At 48.2% G+C, this 12627-nt stretch overlaps 1 protein-coding gene across 2 annotated transcripts in view; it reads left to right on the forward strand.

The window, feature by feature from the left end:
* The first annotated feature begins 4685 nt into the window (after positions 1 to 4685).
* Positions 4686 to 12627, forward strand: part of LOC123289687 (tensin-1-like) — a 55798-nt gene continuing 47856 nt past the window's right edge. For both annotated transcript variants that reach the window (XR_011506661.1, XM_070520153.1), the window contains exon 1: positions 4686 to 4897. The gene's annotated coding sequence lies outside the window, so the exon portion shown is untranslated. The remainder of the gene's footprint in view (positions 4898 to 12627) is intronic.

The following is a 12627-nucleotide window of genomic DNA, read 5'->3' on the forward strand; positions in this document are numbered from 1 at the left end:
TAGGCCACTTTTCATGCTGGTACACACACCCTTACTGTTCTTTTTAACAACTGTGTAGTAGGCCAGCGTGTGTCTGTAGCATAATTTATTTACCTATCCTTTATTGATGAATGTATCTTTTTGTTTTTGCATTATAAGCAATATGGCAATGAATATATTTGTATGTATTTCTTGACATACCTGACCAATTTTCTGAGGTGGAATCTCTGGGTGAATTTCTTGCACATTTGAATGGCTTTTCATACATTTACAGTTACCATTCAGAAAATTGCAGTTAATTTACACTCTCGTCCATGTTGTTTGAGAATGCCTCCTTCCACTCTGGCCAATACTGAGTTTTAATCATATTTTTAAATTTAGGAAATCTGATACACAAACATGATTCATTCAGCAAGCATTTATCAAGTGCCTGCCACGTGCCCTTGTTAACTTGCACTTCTCCAGTTACCGATGAGACTGCTATTGACCATCCTTCTATGTGTTTTGTGTTTCCATAGGTTGCGTACTTTTGCTCAAATGCCAATCGGTATAATTGCATTATTTGCAAATATTTTGTTAAGTTATAAGAGCCTTGTATATTTAAGAACATCAACTCTGTTATGCTGCAGAGTTGTCTTAATTCTTTTAATGGCTCTCTTTGCTTTGCCAAAGTTGCCTGTTTTGTGTAGTCAAGTCTGACCTCATCTTTTTCTTTATAACTTCTGTCCTTGGAGCCATGCTGAGAAAAATATGCTGAGATGGTAAAGATATTTCTGTGCTAGTTGTCAATTGATTGCGTCTCAGCTTCAGTTTTGTATCCGCTTTACCTTAATGAACTGGACATCCTAAGCATTTCTCTTTTGCAGTTGCTACAGTGTTGAACTTCAACAGCAGGAGGCTGGAGGGTCATGGCAGGAAGGTGGCACCTTCCCACCCGCATCTGGGAGTGTTGTGTTTGTTCTCTTTCTTCTTCCTTCTGTGGGGTCTGTTGGCGGTGCAGGGTGGTGGGGACACCAGTGGGGAGGGGGTGCACGTCTCAGTGCCTCAGAACCCAGCCCGGAGACCATCTTTCCAGGGGCTGTTGCCCGCTGCTCTGTGACTGGTGACCAGCTCTGGCTGGGCAACTTCTCCACTGCCCAGGGGTCTATAGTCAGACCTCCTCCATCAAGTCTGGACCCTGCTCTCAGGGACAGGCTTTTTCCACGTTTGTCCTCCTTGGGCACGCTCCCTCATCCTGGGGTACCTTCCATGTGCTCTCTCCATCTTTATCGTTACTCTCCTATCACATGGAAGAATTCTTTATATTCAAGTTCCCCTGTTTACATTATCGCCTGGACCCAGACTGGTACAATTCCCTTATATTTTCTTTCAGTCATTGTAAGTCTTGTATTCTTGATATTTAAATGTTTAACTCATCTCGATTTGTTTCCCATGTGGTGTGTGTTAAAGCTCTAACAATGTTTGCCCGGCTGTTGACCCATTGTCCCTAAACCTCCATATAGATCTGAGATGACCCTTCGTCAATACTAAACACCATGACTCAGAGTTTCTGAACACGTTATACGATTCCATCAAGGGGCCCTCTACTGCTGCGCTAGACTGTTTTATACTCTGTAGCTTTATACTACACTTTAAAATGCAATTTGCCAAACTCCCTTTCATTTTTCTGTTCTGAAAAGAAATCTCAGCAATCACCACTAACTCCCTTTTCCCAGAATATTAGATGATCTATGTCCATAATAAAATTTAAAAATAACAACAGAAAAAATTAACCTTTTGGAAAATTAAAAATTCTAACTTTTTCCAGAAGCAAAATGGAAATAACTGAAATTTCATGGCAGTTAAGGATTATCACCAAGAGCATGTTGTATAAAAAGCTAGGAAGTGTGGTACATCTTCCCAAATGAACTGTGCCCCTTGTACTCAGAAGCCAGAACAAAATATATGTCGTGATTATGTATTTTAATTTGTAAAACTAGTATGCAAATGAAGCTTCAAACCACAAAATCTACTCAGACTGATTTGGAATGAGAGGAATATCTCCCTCCTTTCTGCAGAAAAGAGGGACAGGGCAAAGCAGCAGAAGCCATGTCCCTGGCATTCCACGTGAGCCCCTAAACCTTTTTCACCTCAAGCATCTTGCGTCTTCGTTCTCTCCTCCTGCAGTAAGTACTCAGAAGATGGGGTGTCTTCTCCTGCTTGCCGAGACTACCAGTTCCCTGCTGGGCTCTTGATCTTGGGCTGCCTCATATGTTTGTTCATTTTACACCCTGGACAGAAGCATCTGCCCAAAGACACAGCTGGAGGCTGAAACCCAGCTCTCACTGCTTGTACGTCGTGCACCTGGCGAGGGGCGGCCACCGTGGGCAAGGATTCCTGTTTCTAATTTGCCACACCCAGATTATGGTCCAGAGAGAAAAAAGGTTTGAAAATGCAGAAAAGAGCCTAAGAGTTAAATATCCTATTGCCTTTGCATTGTCCGTACAGTAGTAAAAGTACTGATGTATTTTAGATTCCAGAAAGTCAGAGAGGCGTACTGTAATAGCTAAGGTAACCATTAAAAGAATGGAGAACTAGTAGATAAGAGACTTCTCAAATATAGAGTTTGCAAATACCTTCTCCTATTCCATAGCTTGTTTCCCCATCATCTTAACAGGGAACATCACAGCCCCAAAGTTTTGATTTAGTATGAAAAGTTTTGGTGAAGTACAATTTATCCTTTTTGTTTGTTTGTTTTTGATATCATGTTTAAGAACTTTTCACCTACTTTGTCTTGAAATTTTTTTCTGTTTTCTTCTGAAAGATTTAAAGTCTTCCGTTTCATAATTAAATCCATGATCCACTTTGAAGTAATGTTTTAAACTGTAGTCGTGGATCGTTTAATGATGGGGATACATTATGAGAGAGGTGTCATTAAGGATTCGGTTGGTGTGTGGACATCACAGAGTGCACTTACACAAACCTAGGGGGTACGGCCTACTGCACGCCTAGGCTCTATGGTACTAATCTTAGGGGACTGCTGATGTATATACCGTCCACTCATTGACTGCAACGTCATTACGTGGTGCGTGACTGTATCTGAGACACAGGTCAAGGTTCAGTTTTTGCTTATGGATGTCCGATTGTTCCAGCACCGTTTGTTGAAAAGGCTATCTTCACTTCAACTGAATTGCTTTTGCTTATTTGTCAAAAAATATTTCTGTGAGTCTGTATCTTGGTTTTCTGTTCTGTTCCGTACCTCTCTCTGTCTGTCCCTCTACCAATGCCATGCTGTGTTGAAGCTTTCCAATTGTAGGGGGAAAATATTCAGTCCTTCACCATTTAGTGCGGTGTTAGCTATACTTTTTTTTTTTAAACCACATTATCAAGATAATTCATATACCATACAATTCAATTATTTAAAGTATACAATTCAATGGCTTTTCATATATTCACAGAGTTGTGCAACCATCATCACAATTTTAGAACAATTACCCCCAAAAGAATGCCACGTGGCTTAGCTGCCACCCCTCAACGCCCCAAGACCCCCTACCCTAGGCAACCACTAATCTACTGTCTCCATAGATTTGCCTATTGTAGACCTTTTATATTAATGGAATCATAAAATATGTAGCTTTTTGTGTCTGGCTTCTTTCATTTACACAACGTTTTCAAGGTTCATCCGGATTGTAGTAGGTATCAGTGCTTCCTTTCCTTTTCTTGCTGAAGAACATTCCGTTGTATGGCTAGACCACACTTGTCCACTCATCAGCTGGTGGGCATTTGGGTTGCTTCTACTTTTTGGTTATTATGGATAATGCCCCTATTATCAGTAAGTGTACTAATTTTTGTTTGGACGTGTGTTTTCATTTCTCTTGGTTATAAACCCAAGAGTGGAATTGCTGCGTTGTGTGGTAGCTCTGCGTGTAACTGAGGAACTGTCAGACTGTTTTCCAAAGTGGCTGCCCATTTTGCATTCCCCCTGCCGGGTGTGAGGGTTCCAGTCTCTCCACCTCCTCGCCGACGCTTGTTCACACCTGCTGTCTATCTTTTTGATTATCGCCATGCTAGTGGGTGTGTAGTAGTATGTTGTGATTTTGATTTGCATTTCTCTGATGGCTTGTGATGCTGAGCATCTTTCCGTGTGCTTATTGGCTATTTGTACGTCTTCTTTGGAGAACTGTCTATTCAGCTCCTTTGCCCATTTTTATTGGATTATTTGTGGCTTTTTTTAAAAAAATCGGCACCTGAGCTAACAACTGTTGCCACTCTTTTTTTTTTCTTCTGCTTTTTCTCCCCAAATCCCCCCAGTACATAGTTGCATATTTTAATTGTGGGTCCTTCTAGTTGTGGCATGTGGGATGCCACCTCAGCATGGCCTGATGAGCAGTGTCATGTCCGTGACCAGGATCCAAACTGGTGAAACCCTGGGCTGCCAAAGCAGAGCGCGCGAACTTAACCCCGGATTATTTGTGTTATTGTTGAGTTGTAATAGATTTTTTTCTGTTCTAGATACAAGTCCCTTATCAGATATATGATTGCAAAAAAATCTCTCCTATTTTGTGGGTTCTCTTTCAATTTCTTCAAGGTGTAGATGTAGATACATTTTGTAAGGTATTCTTTTTTTTTTATTGTGGTTAAAAAAACCCCTGCCATTGAATTTGCCATCTGAGCCACTTTTCAGTGCGCAGTTCAGTAGTGTCAAGTATATTGACATTGTCGTACAACGGACGTCCAGAGAGTGGGAGCTCTGCCACCTGCCAGGGGCCCAACGCAGTGACTCAGCTGTTTGGGCCGCTGTCACTTAGAGTGGAAACATTTGTAAGTGGTTTCCAAACACTTTCAGGTCTTGAAAATGGCTGCAATGAGAGATGTTACAAGGATCAGAGGTGGAACCTGGGAAGGAAAATGTCAGCACGTCTGTTCAACCTGCGGCAAGGTAATGAAAGGAATTTTTACTTATTTTGTCTCACCTGGGGGCAGGGCTGCTGGGTAAATCGACCACATCCATACGTCCTGCTTGGCGGATAGTGGCGGTCCTGAGTTTAAAACCTTTAGTAGGAAGACCCTGGCCTCTGGATTGGAAGGCCTACTGGCATTTGAGGTCACCGAAGACCATGAGAGTGACAACAGGAAAGTCACCTGCTATCTCTGAGTGGAGACCAGGCGGAGGGGTCGCCTCCCTCCCAGCACCGTGGTGGGGGTTCAATCACATTACATGCACGGAAACAATTTACAAATCGCCAAGTGCTCTAAGAACGTTGGAGGCGTGCTGGGCTGAATTCGTCTCCTCACTGAATTCAGCGCTGAAGTCCTGACACCCAGCACCTCCGAATGCGGCTGTATTTGGAGACAGGCCTTTAACGAGGAGATTAAGCAAAACGAGGCCATTAGGATGGGCCCTACTCCCTGTGACTGGTGTCCTCTAAGGAGAGGGGATTTGGATGCCCGCAGAAATGCCAGGAATGCATCCACAGGGCAGGGACCAGGTGAGGACACAGGGAGAAGACGGCCGTCTGCAAGCCAAGGAGAGAGGCCTCAGAGGAAACCCGCTCTGCCCTTGGTCTTGGGCTTCCAGCTGCCAGAACTGCCAGACAATGAATTTCTATTGGTGAAGGCCCCTAGTTGGTGGCACTTTGTCGCGGCAGCTTGAGCAAACCAACACAAGAGTCAAGTAGGGAATGAAACTAGAAAATGACGACACTGAAACGTCCGCTTACTGATAGAGGGCTGCAGAACGGTGTTGCAGAAACAGAGCAGGCCTGTGATCAGAGACGTTAGCGTACTGCTCTGCCACCGACTTACTCAGTGACTGGTGAGTAGTGTGTCCTCTCTCTCCCTTAGTTTCCTGGGATCGCAGGGTGCGATGAAAGTCCTCGAAGGGCCATGCCACCACAAACACTCTCTGATTCCAATCCTCGGTCCTCTGTCTTACAGTTGACTTGAGGACCTTGGGGAAGGAGAGGAGAGGCGGTCTGTGTCTCTTGAGAAGAGCCTACAGCCAGCAACCACAAAAGAAATGGTTTCTTGTAATTCAGTCTCCAATAGCCTTTAAAAGTGGCATTTCACAAGGAGTACCAATCCATTGCTAAGATCACACAAAGGAAGCAGAAGTTCTTGCTCCAGGGTTGTTCTGACACATGCTTCACGAACGTCCCCAGACCTGCCTTTCTGGGGAAATGAATGTTGAAATGTAAAGATGCTGGGGCCGGCCCAGTGGCATAGTGGTCAAGCTCCTGTGCTCCACTTCAGTGGTCTTGGGTTCGCAGCTTTGGATTCCGGGCATGGACCTGCACACCACTCATCAAGCCATGCTCTGGTGGCGTCCGACATACAAAATAGAGGAAGACTAGCACAGATCTTAGCTCAAGGACAATCATCCTCAAGCAAAAAGAGGAAGATTGGCAACAGATGTTAGTTCAGGGCCAATCTTCCTCACTAAAAAAAAAAAAGTGAAAATGTTAAAATCCCATATTTTAACCCAAATAACACTTTCCAGCCTGGTCATCTCAATGTGCTGATCAGAGGTAGGGCTCATCCACAGCCAGAACCAGTTTGGAAATGAAACCTTGGAAGAAACTTTGACAGTTTTAGAAAGAAAGGTTCTTGTCGTCCCCCAGAAAATGCTGGTGAGTCAAATCCTTTGCAGCTGAAACACTGATGGCAACAAGGTGCACTCGTTGGAGGAACGGTCCAGCTTCGTACACACTTTCCATTCTCTTAGCCACAGCCTCTTTCATTTTGATAAGCCGGAATTCCAGTGCATGAAAATTACCTGAAATTGGGTCATTTCCTGGTGATGGGAAAACCGTTTTTCTCTTAGAGGTCTTGGCTTCATTCAGGGATGATATTCCACCCTCGAGGTTGCACACTGGTCATAAGTGGCCCGGCCACACTGAGGTGGGATGTCGGCCCCGGCTTTCCACAGGAGTCAACCCTCATGGCTCCCTGGAACGCTGTTCCGTCTCCACACCCAGGGAACCCAACGTGCGTTTCTGAGCTTTCCTGAGGCAACGAGATGGCCTGTGCATGCGCGTGCACACTGTGCACACATGCGTGTGCGTTCTGCGGGGGCCTGCAGCAGCGGGAGGCACGGGACAGCTGATGATCGGGCCTTCAGAGTCTCTTCAGGGATGGAATCATTCACAGGGTGTGAGGGTTAGTTCCATGCGTCAGCTTGACTGGGCCACAGGGTACTCAGATACTTGGTCAAACATTATTCTGGGTGTTTCCATGAGGTTGTTTTGGATCAGATTAACACTGAAATGAGTAGACTGAGTAAAGCAGATGGCTCTCCCTGATGTGGGTGGGCCTCATCCAAGCAGTTGAAGGCCTGAATAGAACAAAAGGCTGACCCTCCCCCAAATAAGAGGGAAATTCCTTCTGCCTGACGGCCTGCCAGCTGGGACGTTGGCCTTTTCCTGCCTTCAGACTCAAGCTGAAGCATTGGCTCTTCCTGAGTCTCCAGCTTGCCGACTTGTCACCCTCCATAACGGTGCGATCCGATTCTTTGTGATAGCTCTCTTTCTATATTTACATATACATCCTGTTGGTGCCATTTCTCTGGAGAACCCCGAGGATGACACAGGCTCTGGCAAGACATTTCTTCGAAGCTCATCCTGTTAGATGATAGCAAGCTTTTGTGATTTTTCAGGCTCAATTAGATTTTTACTTCTTTTTTTGTTTAAGGAAAAAACCACATTGCCTCTAACTTAGTATTTAAATATGTTCATTTTATTTGGCAGTCTTTGAACAAAAAGCTTCTTCTTTACACAGAAGGGTCAGTGCTTCTGTTATATTTTCTTCCTGGTGGTGGGAGTGAGTGGGGCCCTTCAGGGGGTCCTGTTGTCTCAGTTCAGGCTCTGTTTCCTCTTGTGGTGTTTAGCTCCTTTGGACAAACTTTTATGCTTGTTTCTTTGCTTGAGAGTGTCTCCTGTTTGGAAAGAGGAGATTTTCTTGAGACATTCGAGGTGTTCCTTTGAGCCTGCATTTCAGCCCCTCCCGTGGCTCTCTCGTGTCCATGAGCACTGAGCTCGGCCGTGGGGCTGGGAGAGTCAGGAGCACGGGCCTGAGGTGGTGCTGGATTTCCTCCTTGGTCATCCCTGACCCAGGACAATGCTTTCCTCAGGGTCCTTCAGGTGCGGCCCTCCCGCCGGTCCTGGGGCTAAGAGCTCCACAAACATCACCTCATTCACCCCTTGGCCCCCCCTATGAGGCAGGTGCTCTGAGTACCTCACTTTGAGGACGAAGAAGCTGAGGCTTAGGACGTGTTGTCACTTGCCCAAGATCACCCCATAGTGACAACTCATTTGGGGCTGGGTCCAAATCCTGCACTCTGAGCCACAGCCCAGCTCCCACGAGTGGTGAGTCTGACCCTGTGGGTCCACACAGAGAGGAGCAGCTCGGTGAGCGCCACTCTTCAGTTCCCCAGAGGACCCGGGTGACTGGAAGGAGAGGGAAGAAGAGAGAGTCCTTGCAGGGGGTGGGGGAATGAGGCAGGTGGGGCATTCTGAGTCTAAGGTGCTGGACGTCACCTGGAGATGCTCAGAGGATGTTAAAGATGCAGGACAGAACCCTAGAGAGGTCGGGGCTCACATGGGCATTGATGGCATGGAGGGAGAAGCGGAAAGTACGGGTTTAGGTGAGGGGGGCAGTGAGCGAGGTGGGGAGAGAAGAGAACTGGCAGGGTCTTGGGGTAGGGGGTGCCGCAGCGGGGGGAGGAGCAGCAGGGAGGTGGGAGGAGCCAGGTGGAGGTGGTCACAGGGATGGAGGAGGGGTGTCTGAGGGCCAGGCTGCCATCTGCTCTCCCCAGCTAGTCTGTCCCCTTCAATGTCTCATTTCCACTGCATCCACCTCAAAACCCAGAGGGCCTGCTCTGAGCTCTGCTGGGCTGGGCGGTCCCTTCCTCTCTCAGGGGCAGCCCACTGCGGAGCCACTCCTGTGATGTCGTATCTGGGGGCTTAAGGACTCTCGTTCCTCCCCGTCCCAGCATTGCTGGACCCCAAGCCCTGGACGCCCCACTGTCTTTCCTGGAGTTCCCACTGCCTGTCCCCCAGCACATAGGCACGGGGCTCACTTACAGCGGCCCCGTCATGGGAGAGGCCCTGTCTCTAGACACTTGACTTACGGGAGACCTTATCATTCTCCTGTAGGAGCACTCGCGTCCCAGGGAGCTGGGATTTGCCAAAGGCCCCCTTGACATCTGTATCTGGAGCAGCGGGAATTGGCTGGTGAAGGACGAGCTGGTAAACTTGCAGCAGGCTGAGCGACCCCTGACCTCCCTCTCTTCCCCTGCTTGCGTCGGCCAGTCCTGCGGTGGGAGGAGGTGCAGACCATGGGGCCCGGGGTTTCAGGGCCCAGGCCTGGCTCTGACCCCGCCAAGTCTGAAGGGGGGGGTCCCACTTCAGAGCAGCTCCCGGCCTGTGCTTAGCAGCAGCTTGTGCAACTGGGAGGTCCCTAGTGACGTGTCTGGGGCCCCATCCTCGTTGGCATTTAAACCAGGACGAGACGGCAGGCTGCCTCCTGGAGCATGATCGAGGCTGGAGGAGCAGGAATAGTCGGGACCCAGAAGTTTCCCAACAGGCTGGAACGGTGGGGCACATCTAGCCCCTAGAACGTGGGCTCCGTGAGGGCAGGGCTGTCTGTGTCTACAAGGATAAATCCAGAGAACTGAGAACAGGGCCGGCACAGAGTAGGTGCTCAAGAAACATCAGATGAAGGTTGAATGAAGGTGACCGGGTGTAAACGTTTGGTCCTGCGCTTGGATCTACAAAAAACCGAGTGACGTGGCCTAGCACAGCCCGTGTCCCAAGGCCTCAGTAGTTTCCCTGACATCAGCTTGAAAGTGATGGTGCGACGTGTCCCTGAAACCAATGCAGACTTAGGGTGGTGGGCAGATGTGTGGCGTGCGGAATGCTGGGTGTGGGTTAGAGCCAGCAACGTGTCCACGGAGGTCCGCCTCGGAGGGACAGGAGGACGGGAGGAGGACTGGCCTGGAGAAGAGGCTCGGAGGTGTTCCGGAAAGTTCCAGGGAGAAGTGTGGGGCTCGGGGGAGAAGCCACGGGAGGACATGCTTGGGCCAACCTCAGCAGTTAGGAAGTCGTACCTGAGAAGGCAGTGAGGAGGGGTGGGAGGTGGCCCCCCCGATGTGAGACTCAGCCCCAGGTAGGAGGCCGCCTGCAGCGAGGGCCGTCTGACGGAGGTTGGGGACCTCCCGGGCCTGGGCACCAGGACCAGGCAACCTCCGCAACATGGGTGTGTGACAGTGGCCTCAGGCGTCCTGGTTGATCCTGGGAAAGAGGAGAGGCCCCTCGCTCAGTTTGGCTGGGAGGGGGAGGGGACATCGTGTACTCGGCCCAGGACTCCTCGGATCTGGACTCGGTGGGCCGGGTGTCCCGTATGGACAGCCACCAGGAGACTCCTGTGCGGCTCCCTGCTGCTCTCCCCAGGGCCTTACCGCGCCACCTGCTCCTTCAGGGAGCTGTTCACAAGGCACGTGGTCCCTGGGGCAGATGTGTTCCTTCTCTTCACACCAGGGAAAAAACCCCTGCATGAGGAGCCATCCTCACACTTATCTGTCACCAAGGTGGCCCCGAGTTCTGTTTACCTAAAGCGCTTCGAAGGTGGTCAATGATGTTTTCCAGAGCTGTTAGGCTTTTAATCTGAAAAAGTCTTTCTTTCTCCTTTTCTGTGGGAAAAATTAAGCATAATGATCAAGGTTTGACAAACAATTACAGTTTAATTCCAACCTTGTGTTTTTCCTCTCAACGGGGCCGTCTGGTGCTCCACCCCTGCTCTTTGCTTCTCCCCTGTGCTGTCCTCCGAGTCCCTGGGTCCTTCTGTCAGCCTCCCATTGCCCTCCCCGTCAGTTAGGAAAGGTGCCGGAGCACCAGCTGAATTTCCTTTGTCAACACATACTCTGTCTACGCATCAACAAGTACACAGCAAGTCACGCGTGCACGTCTTCTCCCTTATCCTCCATCCCATCAGGGGACATCGGTTAGAGTTTGACAGGTATCAGTAAGAAGCCAAATATAAAAGACTGGCTAAAAAAGACCTAACACCAAGAAAAGGAGAATTTTCACTGTAAGTACCATCACACCTCTTACTGGCGTAAGGGAACCGATCCAGCCCAGGAAACTGAGTGAGTGAGCTTCCAAGAGGTTCCCTTACTCAGCAACATAAGAACAGCAAAGATCCCTCTCCAGCTGGTGACGGCATCTACAAGAAGCCCGCAGCCAACAGCGTACATCACGGCACAAAGCCGAAACGGTTCCCCCTGAGGCCTGGAAGGAGCCAAGGATGCTCCCTCCGTCCACTTCTATCCAAAACCTTCCTGGGGGTCCTGGCCAGCACAATCAGGCAAGAAAAATAAACAAAATGCACAAATGTCAGAAACGAAGAAGTAAAATCTGTTCTTATTTGTTGATGTGATTGTTTACCTAGAAAAATTGTAGACAATCTACAAAAAAGCTTCCATCCTGTTAGTGTAGAGTCCTGGGCCCAGGACAAATTCTGGTGCGTTTTCTCAGGTGGAGGGTTTTAATTCTCCGGCTCCTCCCACAGCAGGGGGTCTTCGCCTGAGTCCTGAGGGTGCCAGCGTTTGTTACTCCTCTCTCCCAGAGGGAGGGTCTGCTTCCTCTCTTTCCCAGCATAAAGTAAATAAAGAGAGAAAGCACAGCTCTTCCTTACAGTAGAGTTCAAACCAAGAAATGTAGAAGGAATGATGGAAATAGAAAGTCAATTTTTGGCAAATACTCCAGTCACCATTTTTGCAGGTAAAAAGCAAACAAAGCTATATTAGGGGGCCGGCCCCATGGCCTAGTGGTTAAGTTGGGTGCACTCTGCTTTGGCAGCCTGGGTTCAGTTCCCCAGCGCAGACCTATGCCACTTGTTGGCAGCTATGCTGTGGTGGTGACCCAGATGCAAAAAAAATGAAAGCAAACGAAAATAAATTAGTAGGTGAAAATATGATGAGAAATAGGATATTTTCACAGTCTGAAGGTATCTCCCCACAAGATACTAATTATTAACAAATGAAAGAAATATTAACTTGATTATGGAAAAACCAATTATCCACCACTCTAAATAAGTGATCGAAGTAACCTTCTCCCGTGATGAGACATGTCTTCATCACGTGGATCCTCCTGTGCTGCATGGAGACAGGCTCAGCATCACTTCTTCAACATTCTCGCCAAAAATGCCTAACCTGGATCTAGTCGTGGGGAAAATCCAGGCAAACCCAGATTGAAAGTGATTCTACAAAATAACCAGCCGGTTCTCTTCAAGGCCATGAAAGACAAAAACGGACCAGGGAACCTTCTAGATTGGAGGAGACTAAAGTGACATGACAGGTGAGTGCAATGTGGAATCCTGGATGGATCCCAGAACCAAAAAAAAGACATTAGTAAGGTGGTTGGCACAATTTGAGTCAGGTCTGTAGGTTACTTAGCAGCATCGCCTCTTCGAGGTCCTGGTTTTAGTCCATAGTTGTACTCGAGTTGTGTAGGATGCTAACACCCAGGATGCCAGGCGAAGGAGCACAGGAAACTGTGCTGCTTTCACAGATTTGGATAAGTCTAAAATCATTTCGCCATGGAAACGGTTTTAAACGCTTGCACACTCCTTGTTTTACCCGCCCTGCTGTTTGCCTGCTACTCAGTCCCCAGG

The sequence above is a fragment of the Equus asinus genome, chromosome 11 (genome assembly GCF_041296235.1).
Source record: "Equus asinus isolate D_3611 breed Donkey chromosome 11, EquAss-T2T_v2, whole genome shotgun sequence".
Taxonomy (NCBI): Eukaryota; Metazoa; Chordata; class Mammalia; order Perissodactyla; family Equidae; genus Equus; species Equus asinus.